At 47.7% G+C, this 14,056-nt stretch overlaps 1 protein-coding gene across 2 annotated transcripts in view; it reads right to left on the reverse strand.

The window, feature by feature from the left end:
- OSBPL2 (oxysterol binding protein like 2) overlaps positions 1 to 14,056 on the reverse strand; it is a 227,921-nt gene that overhangs the window by 125,842 nt on the left and 88,023 nt on the right. The window contains exon 1 of one of the 2 annotated variants that reach the window (XM_068262288.1): positions 1,615 to 1,632. The exons of the other annotated variant lie outside the window; for it this stretch is intronic. The gene's annotated coding sequence lies outside the window, so the exon portion shown is untranslated. Of the gene's footprint in view, positions 1 to 1,614; positions 1,633 to 14,056 lie in introns of those variants that run through there. 2 annotated transcript variants of the gene reach the window in all.

Genomic DNA, 14,056 nt, shown 5'->3' on the forward strand with positions numbered 1-14,056 from the left:
GGAGCGGAGGAGGACAGAGGGGGATATAAGGGAGTAGAGGAGGACACTGTGGGACACAAAGGAGGACACAGGGGGACAGAAGGGAAGTGTGGGAGACCCAGGAGGAGCAAAGGAGGAAACAGGGGCACAGAAGGGGACATACAGGTGCAGAAAAGGACACATGGCGGACAAAAGGGGACACAGGAGGACAAGGATTTGGGGAGAACATCTACAAGACGCTCCTGGAACATGGATGCACCAGGTTTTTGCCCTCTAAACCTGGGTGTGTCTTATATTTTCTGGAGCATCTTATATTCCAAAAAATATGGTAATTAAAGGTAATAGGTAATAGCGGAAGCCTGGAAATAGTTTATAAACAAATATGAAGTTCTGATTAAATGTGATAAAGAGTACCTGAGAAAAGCGTTCCTATACTAGTGGGTCCTTGGGACACACAAGCTACCATAAGGAGTACATCGCAACACAACTTGGAGTAACTCTGGAGTGAATGAGCAGACTGATCCTATGTAGCATGGAGAACTGGCTGTAACAACATTCCTGAATACACACATAGTGCGAGCTACTGGTGCCTGACACACACACAGACACACAGTGAGGTCTACCTGTGCCTGTCACATACACAGTGCGGGCTACCTGTGCCTGACACATATACACACACACACACACACACAGTACAGGCTACCTGTGCCTGACACATACACACACAGTGCGGGCTACCTGTGCCTGACACATACACTCACACACAGTGCAGGCTACCTGTGCCTGCCACATACACACACAGTGCGGGCTACCTGTGCCTGACACATACACACACAGTGCGGGCTACCTGTGCCTGACACATACACACACACAGTGCGGGCTACCTGTGCCTGACACACACACACACACACACACACACACACACACACACACACACACACAGTGCAGGCTACCTGTGCCTGACACATACACACACAGTACGGGCTACCTGTGCCTGACACATACACACACAGTGCGGGCTACCTGTGCCTGACACATACACACACAGTGCGGGCTACCTGTGCCTGACACATACACACACAGTGCGGGCTACCTGTGCCTGACACATACACACACAGTGCGGGCTACCTGTGCCTGACACATACACACACACACACACACACACACACACACACACACACACACACACACACACAGTGCGGGCTACCTGTGCCTGACACACACAGTGCGGGCTACCTGTGCCTGACACACACAGTGCGGGCTACCTGTGCCTGACACACACAGTGCGGGCTACCTGTGCCTGACACACACAGTGCGGGCTACCTGTGCCTTACACATAGTGCGGGCTACCTGTGCCTGACACACACAGTGCGGGCTACCTGTGCCTGACACACACAGTGCGGGCTACCTGTGCCTGACACACACAGTGCAGGCTACCTGTGCCTGACACACACAGTGTGGGCTACCTGTGCCTGACACACACACAGTGTGGGCTACCTGTGCCTGACACACACAGTGCGGGCTACCTGTGCCTGACACATACACACACAGTGCGGGCTACCTGTGCCTGACAGGACACAGGGCTAACCTCCTGAATACAGCACTTATGAAATGAAGTAGGAGAGGGACGCTTACCTGCTGCGGCTGAGGTGGAGGTCTGGGATGGAGCTGACCGGCAACTGTGTGTGCTGCATGCAGGGAATGGCCTGGGCTCTGGGTGTTTAAGTGATTTGAATAGAATGTGGATCAGCCAGAGCGGTGAGACAGGTGGAGCAGGTGTGTGTGTCACTGAGCAATAACTGTTTGGCAGGTTCGTCATTTCAGCTCTATGAAACTCTCTTAGCAACTGTACTGTAAGGGAGTCACATGCTGGGGTCAGCTCAACAAAAACTAAATACACTGACTAAACTATGCAGCAGTGAAACAGCTAGAGTGCAATGGAAAGTGGCATAACAGAAGCAAAGGAGAGGCACACAAGTACACCTACCCCCCAGCTACAGACAAGAAGACAAGCACACAAGTACAACCCCCCCCCCCAACACACACACACAAAGTACACTCAGTGACAATGCACTACAAATACAGATAAGCACACAAGTACACCCCTTCAGGCTAATCGCTCCCTCACCATCATCCTCCTCCTGCATCTTCAGCATATCGGCCCTATAAAGCCTTTGGTCTGGGATGTACTGCACTTTCATGGCCCAGTCATGTGCGCCCTGTCTCACTCCTATAGCAAGGAGTTCTCTGTGCCTGCGCAGGCACAGAATGCTCCCGTAGCCAGCAGGGGATCACGGGCGGCCAGACTGCGCCTGCACGGACTGGACTTTTCAGGCAAGTGGCAGAAGATCCGGGAGGTGGAGGAGGATGGGGAGGTAGCGATTAACCTGGAGGAAGCCCAAGGTATGCATTTTTAATTCCCCACTGCAAATCTCAGGTACCCTTTAATGGTCCTTTTCGTCTAATTATTATTTTATTTTTTTTAGTAACAGTTTTACAACCATGATGCCACGAGCCCTAGGCTCATGGAAGTCCTGGTCTGGTCACACCCACCCCCTTGAGAACCATATCATCATTTGTACAGCTATATCATAGTGCAGTTTAATCCAGGGCTGTGGAGTCGGTACAAAAATCAACCGACTACAGTATACACACACACAGTATACATTATACACACACACATATACAGTATATACCAGGGCTGAGGAGTCGGTACAAAAATCCACCGACTCCGACTCCTCAGGTTAGGATTCCTCCGACTCCTCTAATTTGTCTATTACAATTTTGTTGATTGAAAGTATGTAACATGAAATGCATCTCTTAACTTCCAACGCTTAGGAATTTTAAAATACAACTGAAGTGAGAAGGATAAGGAGGCTGCCATATTTATTCCCTTTTTTAAACAATACCAGTTTCCTGGTAAGCCGGCTGATCTTCTGCCTCTAATACTTTTAGTCATAGACTAAAACTAGTCCTTGGTAAGAGTACCTGTAAAAGGCACAGGCCGGAACAAAGAACATCTATCAGGCCCTAGGCAATGTAACTGTGGGTACATGTAAGAATGATGTGCAGGTACTCTGCAGGGGAATGAGGCGATTCTTCCTCTATTACACATTCTTCATGCACAATCTGAACCAGGTTTATGGGTGATAGACAACACCTCTGTGTTCAATGTACACAACATGCTCAGTGGATTCCCTGCAGCTCTGTGGGGAGTGCACACGTAGAGTATAGTACTACTGTGTAACAAAGTAAACTTGAGACAGATGAAATTAACGTTTTATACATACATGGGCCTTCCTCCAGCCCCCTTCATGCTAATCAGTCACTCGCTGTCCTCCTCCGCCACCTGGATCTTCTGCACACACACACACACACTATATATATATATATATATATATATATATATATATATATATATATATATATATATATATATATATATATATATATATATATATATATATATGAGATTCATGTGTACACATCATATATACTGTACAGTCCCAATCAGATATGTATAGCTGACTTTAAAGGATACCCGAACTGAAATGTGACATAATGAGATAGACATGTGTATGTAGAGTGCCTAGCACACAAATAACTATGCTGTGTTCCTTTTTTTCTTTCTCTGTCTGAAAGAGTAAAAATATCAGGTATGTAAGTGGCTGACTCAGTCCTGACTCAGACAGGAAGTGACTACAGTGTGACCCTCACTGATAAGAAACTCCCCTTTTTTACCTCTTTCTTGCTCTCAGAAGCAATTTTCTGCTAGGAAAGTGTTTTATAGTTGGAATTTCTTTCAGGCAGAGAAAGAAAAAAAGAAACAGCATAGTTATTTGTGTGCTAGGCACTGTACATACACATGTCTATCTCATTATGTCACATTTCAGTTTGGGTATCCTTTAAAACATACGGCGACCGCTTTATTGAAGCAGCACAAGTAAGTATTTTTTGATTGGTTAATTCATTTTTGTGGACTAAGCACAGCTATTACTATATATGTAAATTATTTATGATGACGTATCTGAGAAATAGAACATTTTATCATATTTTCTATTTTAATTGCAGTTTAAATTCATTAGGAGTCAGAGTCAATGCATTTTCTCCCGACTCCAGGTAACCAAAAATTGCCCCGTCTCTTACCCCTCGACTGACTCCACAACCTGGTTTAATCATCCAATTTCAGCTTGTAGAAGGACAGCCATTTAGACCCGATTCTCTTGAACTTTTTGTGACATTTGCATTTGGTATATTTCCTTTTATTAGGGCTAGTTCCCTGTGAACGTAAGCCACCCATTTTTTATTCTGGGGTGGGTCCCTTGGTTTCATCTTAATACTATCATTTTGTGGGCATAGGCAATAAGGGCTCTAAATGCCTGCATTTTATGTGTAGATAGGGTGTCCACAACAATATTTCCAAACAGCAGCGTTTCTGGGGAAAAGGCCAGGCTAATATTTGTTGTATTTCTGTATGGACTGGTTGCAAGTATTGGGCAACGTTTGGACACTGCCAGAATACGTGAAAGAAGTCTGCTCCCACGTGTCGGCATCTGTTACAAAGTCCAGTGGTCAAGGGATTGATTTTTTTTTTATAAACTGGCAGGGGATATATTATTATTGATTTATACAGTGCCAGCAACATCTGTGGCGCTGTACAAAAGCATTCAGGGTATAAAAATACACAATAAACAATACAACGGTTAATACAAGACAAAGGTGGATTACCGCTGATGCAGTGAACAAATCAACTACCGATCTTTACACAGGGGTGGGAGGCATGCAAACACATTACACAGCATTGTGAGGCAAAAAGGGAAGAAGGCCCTGGCCAAAAGGCCTTACAGTCTAAATGTTTAAGAAATAGGACAGCAGATAAGGGGAAGCTGTGTATGAGATGGGAGAAATGGTGGTCAGTGTCCTAGGTAGGAGAGTATGCTTGCCTGAAGAGGTGAGTTTTCAGATTGCACCTAAAAAGACTAAGTGTGGGTAAGCGGCAGATGTGTTGAGGAAGAGTGTTACAGAGGAAGGGAGAGGATCAAGAGAATTCTTATAAGCGGGAGTGAGAAGAGGTGACCAGTGAGGAAGACAGGAGAATATTTTTAGTACAGCGGAGATTGCGTGTAGAAAGGTATCTGGAAATAAGTTTATTTCAATGGGAAGGAGCTAGGCTGTGGAGAGCTTTGTAGGCGACAGTAAGGATTTTAAATTGTATCCTTGATATAACTGGCAGCCAGTGAAGTGACTGACAGAGGGGATAGGGCTGAAGAAGCGGGAGGAGAGGGGGATAAAGTTTAACTGGCAGACAGTAAAGGAAGTGACAGAGGGGGATAGGGCTGGAGAAGCGGGAGGAGAGGGGGATGAGGTGTGATTGGCAGTCAGTGAAGAGAGTGACGGAGCGTGATTGGGCTAGAGAATTAGGAGAAGCAGGAGGAGAGGTGGTTGCGGTGTAACTAGCAGCCAGTGAAGGGGTGACAGAGGGAGGGTTGGGCTGGAGAAGGAGGAGGAGAGGGGGGTGAGGTTTAACTGACAGCCAGTGAAGGGACTGACAGAGGGAGATTTGGCAGGCGAAGCGGGCAGAGAGGTGAATGAGGTGCAACTGACAGCCAGTGAAGGGGGAGAGAGAGGGGGGTTGCGCTGGAGAAGCAAGAGGAGAGGGGGTGAGGTGTAACTGGCAGCAAGTGAAGGGAGTGAAAGTGGAGGATTGGGCAGGAGAAACAGGAAGAGAGGGGGATAAGGTGTAACTGGCAGCCAGTAAATGGGGGTGACAGATGGGGGTTGGGATGTAAAGCAGGTGGACAGGTGGATGCGGTGTGATTGGTAGCCAGTGAAGGGAATGACAGAGGGGGATAGGGCTGGAGAAGCGGGAGGAGAGGTGGGTGAGGAGTGATTGGCAGCCAGTGACAGGGAGGGATTGGGCAGAAGAAGCAGGAGGAGAGGTGAATATATAGCTCCTATGGACAAAGTGAGATCAGTCTATCGCGGGATGCTACATTTGCTGTAAAGGAGTAATGTAAAATTCTTTCCCAGCTCTCTAGGGTTAGCTCAAGTGTATAAGACTGCCATTTCCATAAAAGGTAATTTAGAATCCCTTGAACACACCCAAGGGGTATGTCTTGTAAAAGACCGACACGACATGCTCCAAGTCTTCTTTTGCCATCTCGTGTTTGGTGGCATGGAGTTAGACCAGTAAGGTACAGCCAGTCCTTTTCATCTTTGGCGTTAAAGCAATACACCTGCCTACGTAGAGGGAAGGAGCCCACAGCTCCCACAGAGCATTCATGTCCTTGCTTGGTGCCCTCGGTCCACCGCTGTCCCTTGGTGAAGTTACGTCGGGCAGCGCTCGAAAGTACTGCCAGAGGAGTCCTGAACAGCTGTAAGTTTGCTGAGGGACAGCAATGGGACATTGGCACAGAGAGAGGCCCAGGTCTCGATGGGATCCAGAGCCTTACCTCTACATTACAGGTGTCAAACAAGGCTTGCGGGCCAGATTCGGCCCTTCTTGCCATTTTATGTGACCCTTGAGAGCTTCAAATGTTCATCATTGTAAGTAGTAAAAGAACAACAGCACACTGCCTTCCCATATAACCCACAGCTTTAAGGCCCCTTTCACAATGGCACGTTTTCATCGACATTGCATTGCACTTCCTATTTTTAACGCAGTGTGATGCTAAAGCAATGAAAGTCTAGGGGACATTTCATATCGGATGTGATGCACCAGAAGCATTTGATTTGACACGAGGGTAATATCGCGATATGGGACAGCGTTTGCGATAACGCACTGTGACCGAAAGTCATGTAAGTCAACGGAGCCGCAGCTATTTTAAACTGTTTCGGGTTAGCGTTGCGCATGCGCAGAGGCCAATGCAATCTGGCTCTGCAACGGAAAAATTGATTGCAATACGTATTTCTGCCACAGGAAGTGAGCAGTAGAGAGGCTTACTTATGGCGTGTTTTGCTGCTAAGAATTACAATAACGCTCATTACTGCAGGTACCTACCAAACTTATATTTTGCTGTGCGATGTGATCACCTGTTTGCACCGCAATGAAAACAATGGTTGCCGATCTGAAACCGGCCTCAGGCATTATACAGTATTTCTTAGAATAGAATCAAGTAACTAGAGGCAGATGTCCAGCATTATAGCAATAGTGTAAAAGTACATATACTTCATTTAACATGATTTATATAGCTATATCCTATTTTGTGGCGCTCGGCTAAGCAAGACACAAACATGGGTACACAAGAAACACCCGCCACATAATACAACATAAAATGCCACAGTGACTAATGCATTGTGTCTATTATAACACACATCAATTACAAGAAACAAAAGGGGAAAGAACCCTACCATTATATAATCAAGGCCCACAGATTGCAGAACAATAATGCTCAACCAATCACAATGCAGCACTTAAAAGACGCCGATCTCAAAGTGGTCATTATGGATTACTGGGAGCCTGCTGCTATTTGCGGTGGTAAGTGGGGCTCAGAACATACAGAGACTATTAAGCAGATACACGTAGTAAAAACAACGGGAGAGAATACAAATTTGCCTAACCGCGGGGCTGTTACTTGTCAATTTGGGGCATAACTGTGTAACAAAATGTGAGGCTAATGGCACCTTTAGTGGAATAACATTCCTTTATAGGAGAGGAAGGGTAGGCGTGAAAAGCGAGGAGAAGCCAGTTTAATGATTAATTCGACAAATAATAACCAGGGCAGCGCCACGTCATAGAGCTGTTTCAATGATTTTGCCGTTAGGTAGGAGTGATGCCGGTTTGGTGTAGGCTGAGTAAGTAGGAGTGATGCCGGTGTGGCGTAGGCTGGGTAAGTAGGAGTGATGCCGATGTGGCGTAGGCTGGGTATGTAGGAATGATTCCGGTGTGGCATAAAAGTCAGAGAAGTAGGAGGCGCCCTTTGGTATAGCACAGTGATACAACAGTATTTAAATTTATAGGGTAAGAATAAAAGTTCCTACCTCAGATGAAGAGTCTCAAATCGATATATTTTGTGAGAGCAATTTATTTAGAAATTTGGACTAAGCGACTTGTGGTCGCGAAACGCGTTGTCCAAGTGCTTAGTCCAAATTTCTAAATAAATTGCTCTCACAAAATATATCGATTTGAGACTCCTACTTCTCCGACTTTTCGTGATATCATACCCTACTTGTTGGGGCGGTTGTTCCTATCACCGTATAGGACTTCCTTTTTTCTTAGGAGCTGCGACCTCGAGTGGAGACTGTACTTCTCCACATGCTTTGATAGTGGTTGCCCTCACAAGCAACCCACCCTTGTGAGTATATTACTTATTATTACATAATCCAAATATTAAGACGTTATCACGCGATTTTGGGAACCCGGTGTCCCTGTGTTCTTTTCGTTCTCTATCCAGTTCCGGTGTGGCATAGGCTGGGTAAGTAGGAATGATTCCGGTGTGGCGTAGGCTGGGTAAGTAGGAGTGATTCCGGTGTGGCGTAGGCTGGGTAAGTAGGAGTGATGCCGGTGTGGAGTAGGCTGGGTAAGTAGGAATGATTCCGGTGTGGTGTAGGCTGGGTAAGTAGGAATGTTTCCGGTGTGGCGTAGGCTGAGTAAGTAGGAGTGATGCCGGTGTGGCGTAGGCTGAGTAAGTAGGTGTGATGCTGGTGTGGCGTAGGCTGAGTACGTAGGAGTGATGCCGGTGTGCCGTAGGCTGGGTAAGTAGGTGTGATGCCGGTGTGGCATATGGCTGAGTAAGTAGGAGTGATTCCGGTGTGGCGTAGCCTGGGTAAGTAGGAATGATTCCGGTGTGGCATAGGATGGGTAAGTAGGAATGATTCCGGTGTGGCATAGGCTGGGTAAGTAGGAGTGATGCCGGTGTGGCGTAGGCTGGGTAAGTAGGAGTGATGCCGGTGTGGAGTAGGCTGGGTAAGTAGGAGTGATGCTAGGGTGGCGTAGGCTGGGTAAGTAGGTGTGATGCCGGTGTGGCGTAGGCTGGGTAAGTAGGAGTGATGCCGGTGTGGCGTAGGCTGGGTAAGTAGGAATGATTCCGGTGTGGTGTAGGCTGGGTAAGTAGGAGTGATGCCGGTGTGGCGTAGGCTGGGTAAGCAGGAGTGATGCCGGTGTGGCGTAGGCTGGGTAAGCAGGAGTGATGCCGGTGTGGCGTAGGCTGGATAAGTAGGAGTGATGCTGCTGTGGCGTAGGCTGGGTAAGTAGGAGTGATGCTGCTGTGGCGTAGGCTGGGTAAGTAGGAGTGATGCCGGTGTGGCGTAGGCTGGGTAAGTAGGAGTGATGCTGCTGTGGCGTAGGCTGGGTAAGTAGGAGTGATGCTGCTGTGGGGTAGGCTGGGTAAGTAGGTGTGATGCGGGTGTGGCGTAGGCTGGGTAAGTAGGTGTGATGCCAGTGTGGCGTAGGCTGGGTAAGTAGGAGTGATGCCGGCATGGCATAGGCTGGGTAAGTAGGAGTGATGCCAGTGTGGCGTAGGCTGGTTAAGTAGGAGTGATGCCGATGTAGCGTAGGCTGGGTATGTAGGAATGATTCCGGTGTGGCGTAGGCTGAGTAAGTAGGAGTGATGCCGGTGTGGTATAGGCTGAGTAAGTAGGAGTGATGCCGATGTAGCGTAGGCTGGGTATGTAGGAATGATTCCGGTGTGGTGTAGGCTGAGGAAGTAGGAGTGATGCCGGTGTGGCGTAGGCTGAGTAAGTAGGTGTGATGCTGGTGTGGCGTAGGCTGAGTAAGTAGGTGTGATGCTGGTGTGGCGTAGGCTGAGTACGTAGGAGTGATGCCGGTGTGCCGTAGGCTGGTTAAGTAGGAGTGATGCCGGTGTGGCGTAGGCTGGGTAAGTAGGTGTGATGCCGGTGTGGCGTAGGCTGAGTAAGTAGGAGTGATGCCGGTGTGGAGTAGGCTGGGTAAGTAGGAGTGATGCCGATGTGGCGTAGGCTGGGTAAGTAGGTGTGATGCCGGTGTGGCGTAGGCTGGGTAAGTAGGAGTGATGCCGTTGTGGCATAGGCTGGGTAAGTAGGGGTGATGCTGCTGTGGCGCAGGCTGGGTAAGTAGGTGTGATTCCGGAGTGGAGGCGGCTTGGTAAGTAGGTGTGATGCCGGTGTGGCGTAGGCTGGGTAAGTAAAAGTTATGCCAGCGTGGCGTAGGCTGGGTAAGTAGGAGTGATGCTGGTGTGGCATAGGCTGGGTAAGTAGGAGTGATGCCAGCGTGGCATAGGCTGGGTAAGTAGGAGTGATGCCGGTGTGGTGTAGGCTGGGTAAGTAAAAGTTATGCCGGTGTGGCGTAGGCTGGGTAAGTAGGAGTGATGCTGGTGTGGCATAGGCTGGGTAAGTAGGAGTGATGCCGGTGAGGCGTAGGCTGGGAAAGTAGGAGTGATGCCGGTGTGGTGTAGGCTGGGTAAGTAGGAGTGATGCCGGTGTGGCGTAGGCTGGGTAAGTAGAAGTGATTTTGGTGTGGCGCAGGCTGGGTAAGTACAAGTTATGCCGCAGTGTTGTAGGCTGGGCAAGTAGGAGTGATGCCGGTGTGGCGTAGGCTGGGTAAGTACAAGTTATGCCGCAGTGGCATAGGCTGGATAAGCTCTGCAGCTTTCACAAGCAGTAAAACTAATTGCTGTAAGCTGTAGACATATTTGCAGAGCAAGGCTGAGCGTAGCCACAACTTCTGCCCATACAGCTGCCTGATGGTCACAGGATTTACAATGATTTGTGCCAAGTCGCGTCTAAGATAGAAGACCTGTATGCCTGAAATAGGGCTATACGTTAAACTGAACTCATTTCCTGGCTTTTGCAATGTTTCTTAGACAGCATTAGCATTGGACCGATCCTAACCATTGATTCCCAAAATAACCTTCAGCTAATTATAAGTTTTATTTATGGTGCAGAAGCCAGAGCCGATGAGCTCAGGTTACATGATCTCATGTTTATTAAGGTTATATCACAACATCCTGATCAGGGCGGCTGCCGGTGCCATGTGCGACCTGCCGGGTTCTGCCACTTTAAATAGAAGCCGCCCGGCTGGTTCATTGCGTTCTACAGCAGGGCCATAATCCGCCTGGAATTCCTGCAATCTGACCTGCTTGATGTACAAATGTCAATTAGGTTACAATCCTTGTTCTTTCAGCCTCGTAAAACCAGCTCAGCACCTTCCAGCCTCCCTGAGGCTTGCATTATATTTCACAGCTATGTGTTTTATGATGTGAAAAGGTGATCCGACCAGTCACCAGTGCGCAGTACAGCCAGACCCAGACCAGTCACTAGTGCGCAGTACAGCCGGGCCCAGACCAGTCACTAGTGCGCAGTACAGCCAGTCCCAGACCAGTCAATAGTGTGCTGTTGGGCCCAGACCAGTCACTAGTTGGGCCCAGCCCGGGTATAACGTAGAACACTCCCGGCAACGGAGGAGTGATCAAGAATGTGCAGGGCATGGGCGGGCATGCACAGTGGCCCGTTGACTTGTCAGTCGGCTGGCCGGAGGAGGGTCGCTGCGCGGGACTGAAGGCACACTGAGTGACAGCGCGGGAACAGGGCGGGTGCAGGGGGCTGGTAGAAACCCCAGGTAAGTTAACCACGTTTTTTTCTTTCAGTTAAGGTTCCTTTCAATGCCATGACAATAACAGTATTCGTTTCATTATATTAGTTATGCGTTTTACAGTAAACCCAAATATCTGCAAACTGATAACGCCGCCCAAGGCAAATGCCAGTATTCTCACTTCTCATAATGCAGGAACTTTCTAATTATTCAGAGAAATCGGCAAATAAATGCACCTGCCGAAGCAAAAAAGACCAAGCATGTTTGCATTAAATTAAGACGCAGTGCACGGCATACCTTTTACTGTGAGCGTATCCGAAACAAAGGCTGAATGTTTAATGTCTAAGCAACTATAGATCATTATCACCACTGCAAGAAATTGCCAGAGACCTGCCCTGCCAAAAAACATTACTACAACTTAGTAATTGTAGTAATAATCTTTGTATCATCTAAAGTTTACACGGTGCTTCACAATGTACAAACACCACACCCAATGCTATACTCCCAACAGCCACTATATTAAGAGCTCCCAACAGCATAGATCAGGGGTGTCAAACTCAAATACAAAGTGGGCCAACCTAAATGTCTAGTGGCCACCTCCCTTCCCCATACAGTTCCTGGTGTCTACTGGCCCCTACTTGTTCTATACAGTTCCCTGGAGTCTAGCGCACCCCTCCCGCCCTTACACAGTTCCTGGTGTCTAATGGCCCTTCTTTCTTCTATAAAGTTCCCTGGTGTCTAGTACCCCTCCCTTACCTATACAGTTCCGTTGTGTCTAGTGGCTACCTCCCTCACCTATACGGTTTCTGGTGTCTAGTGGCCCCTCCTTCTATACAGTTCCCTGGTGTCTAGTACCAACCCTCCCTCCACTATACAGTTCCGTTGTGTCTGGTGGCCCTCTCCCTCCCCTGTACAGTTCCTTGGTGTCTAGTGACTCCCCTTTTTACAGTTCCATGGTGACTAGTTCCTTCCACTCCCTCATATAGGGAGCTGACACATCATTGCATTCCAGCAAATCTGGAGGCGTGTTTAGCTTACAGGGACAACAAAGGATGATTTGCATATTTAGCAGTGATGCATTGTGGGAGACATCATATGATCCTCCAATCTGAATAATCACAAATACCTTCTGTTTTAAGAAGGCAAACTTTTGTTTTGCAAAGCATTTTAGTAAGAGGGCTTTTTGGTCCTTTTCAGCCCCTTACACACTCCTAGGAGTTCTGGTTCACCATGAGTTTGCTAGGCAATCCATAAGAGCCGGTTCACACGGATGCAGAACTGAGCGCAACAGCGAGGTGGGGTGGATGCTTACCGTCTGTTCTGCATCCGCATGCAACAAATACACCCGTCCAGCCATTCCCACCTTCAATGGCCCGGAGGCCAGCAGAAGCATGGGGCTCTCCATTGGCCTAGCAACAGGGAGAATTTTCATTGGTCCAACATGAATCAATGAAAATTCTTCCGGATGCTGAGGATTCCCATTGGTCTTTTGCAGCCAAATGGAGATTCCCCCAGCCACCAGGCTGTTTAGAAGGGGCAGAGTGGTGGCAATGGGCAGCAGTACACGCGAGTATGACGTCACAGCGGCGACTCAGATGTGGCGGAAATGGGCAATGCAGATGCGGCGACTAGCCTAGTTCATTGGACACATTTTTATAAGACTCTGTGTTCCGTCTTACGTTCTGCGGCACACGGATCCTATTTTGAACATAGGATCTGCTTAAAAAACATCCCAAACTGGCTTTAGTTAGATTGCCTAGGTACCAATTGATGTTCTTTGTTTCTTCTACCAAGGGGTAGTTTTGATTTCTATGTAACAGCTACTCTACAGTAATATCCTAAGTTTAGTTAAAGTGCATCTCTGGTGTACATAAAAAAAACAACCACAAAGGTAAGCTAATGCTTAGTTAGAATGTCCCAACACTGTCTGTTTAAAAGGGCAACTGTATTGAGAAGAATATGGAGGTTGCCGTATTTATTTCCTGTTAAACAACACCAGTTGCCTGGCAGCCCTGCTGATCTATTTGGCTGCAGTAGTGTCTGAATAACGCCAGAAAAAAAGCATGCAGCTACTCGTCAGATCTGACATTAATGTCAGAAACATCTGATCTGATGCTTGTTCAGAGGCTATGACAAAGTATTAGATACAAAGGATCTGCAAGATTGCCAGGCAACTGGTATTGTTTAAAAGTGAATAAATATGGCAGCCTCCATATCCCCCTCGTTACAGTTGTCCTTTAATAAGATCACTAGAACCCGTATCAGCTGGGTTGTGGTGCATAATCCTGAAGCAAAAAATGGCCCTAGCCTTTTTCTCTATCAGATCAGATTTACATGCTGGAACCCAGCTGATATGGGGCTTCCGTGAATCTTATTGTACAGACATCATACTGGGGCATGCAAGTGAGAATTAATAGTATCAGGCTGACCATCTACACCTGTACTCTAGGACTGCTTGTGTATTCTGACAGCTTCCCACACAGTATGGAGCAATGAGTGGCAGCTTCTTCCATTGACAATATGAAGTGGCCCATTAACTTGTTCAGGACCGCGTCATGCCAATGGGCGTGG

The sequence above is a fragment of the Hyperolius riggenbachi genome, chromosome 12 (assembly GCF_040937935.1).
Source record: "Hyperolius riggenbachi isolate aHypRig1 chromosome 12, aHypRig1.pri, whole genome shotgun sequence".
NCBI classification, from domain to species: Eukaryota; Metazoa; Chordata; class Amphibia; order Anura; family Hyperoliidae; genus Hyperolius; species Hyperolius riggenbachi.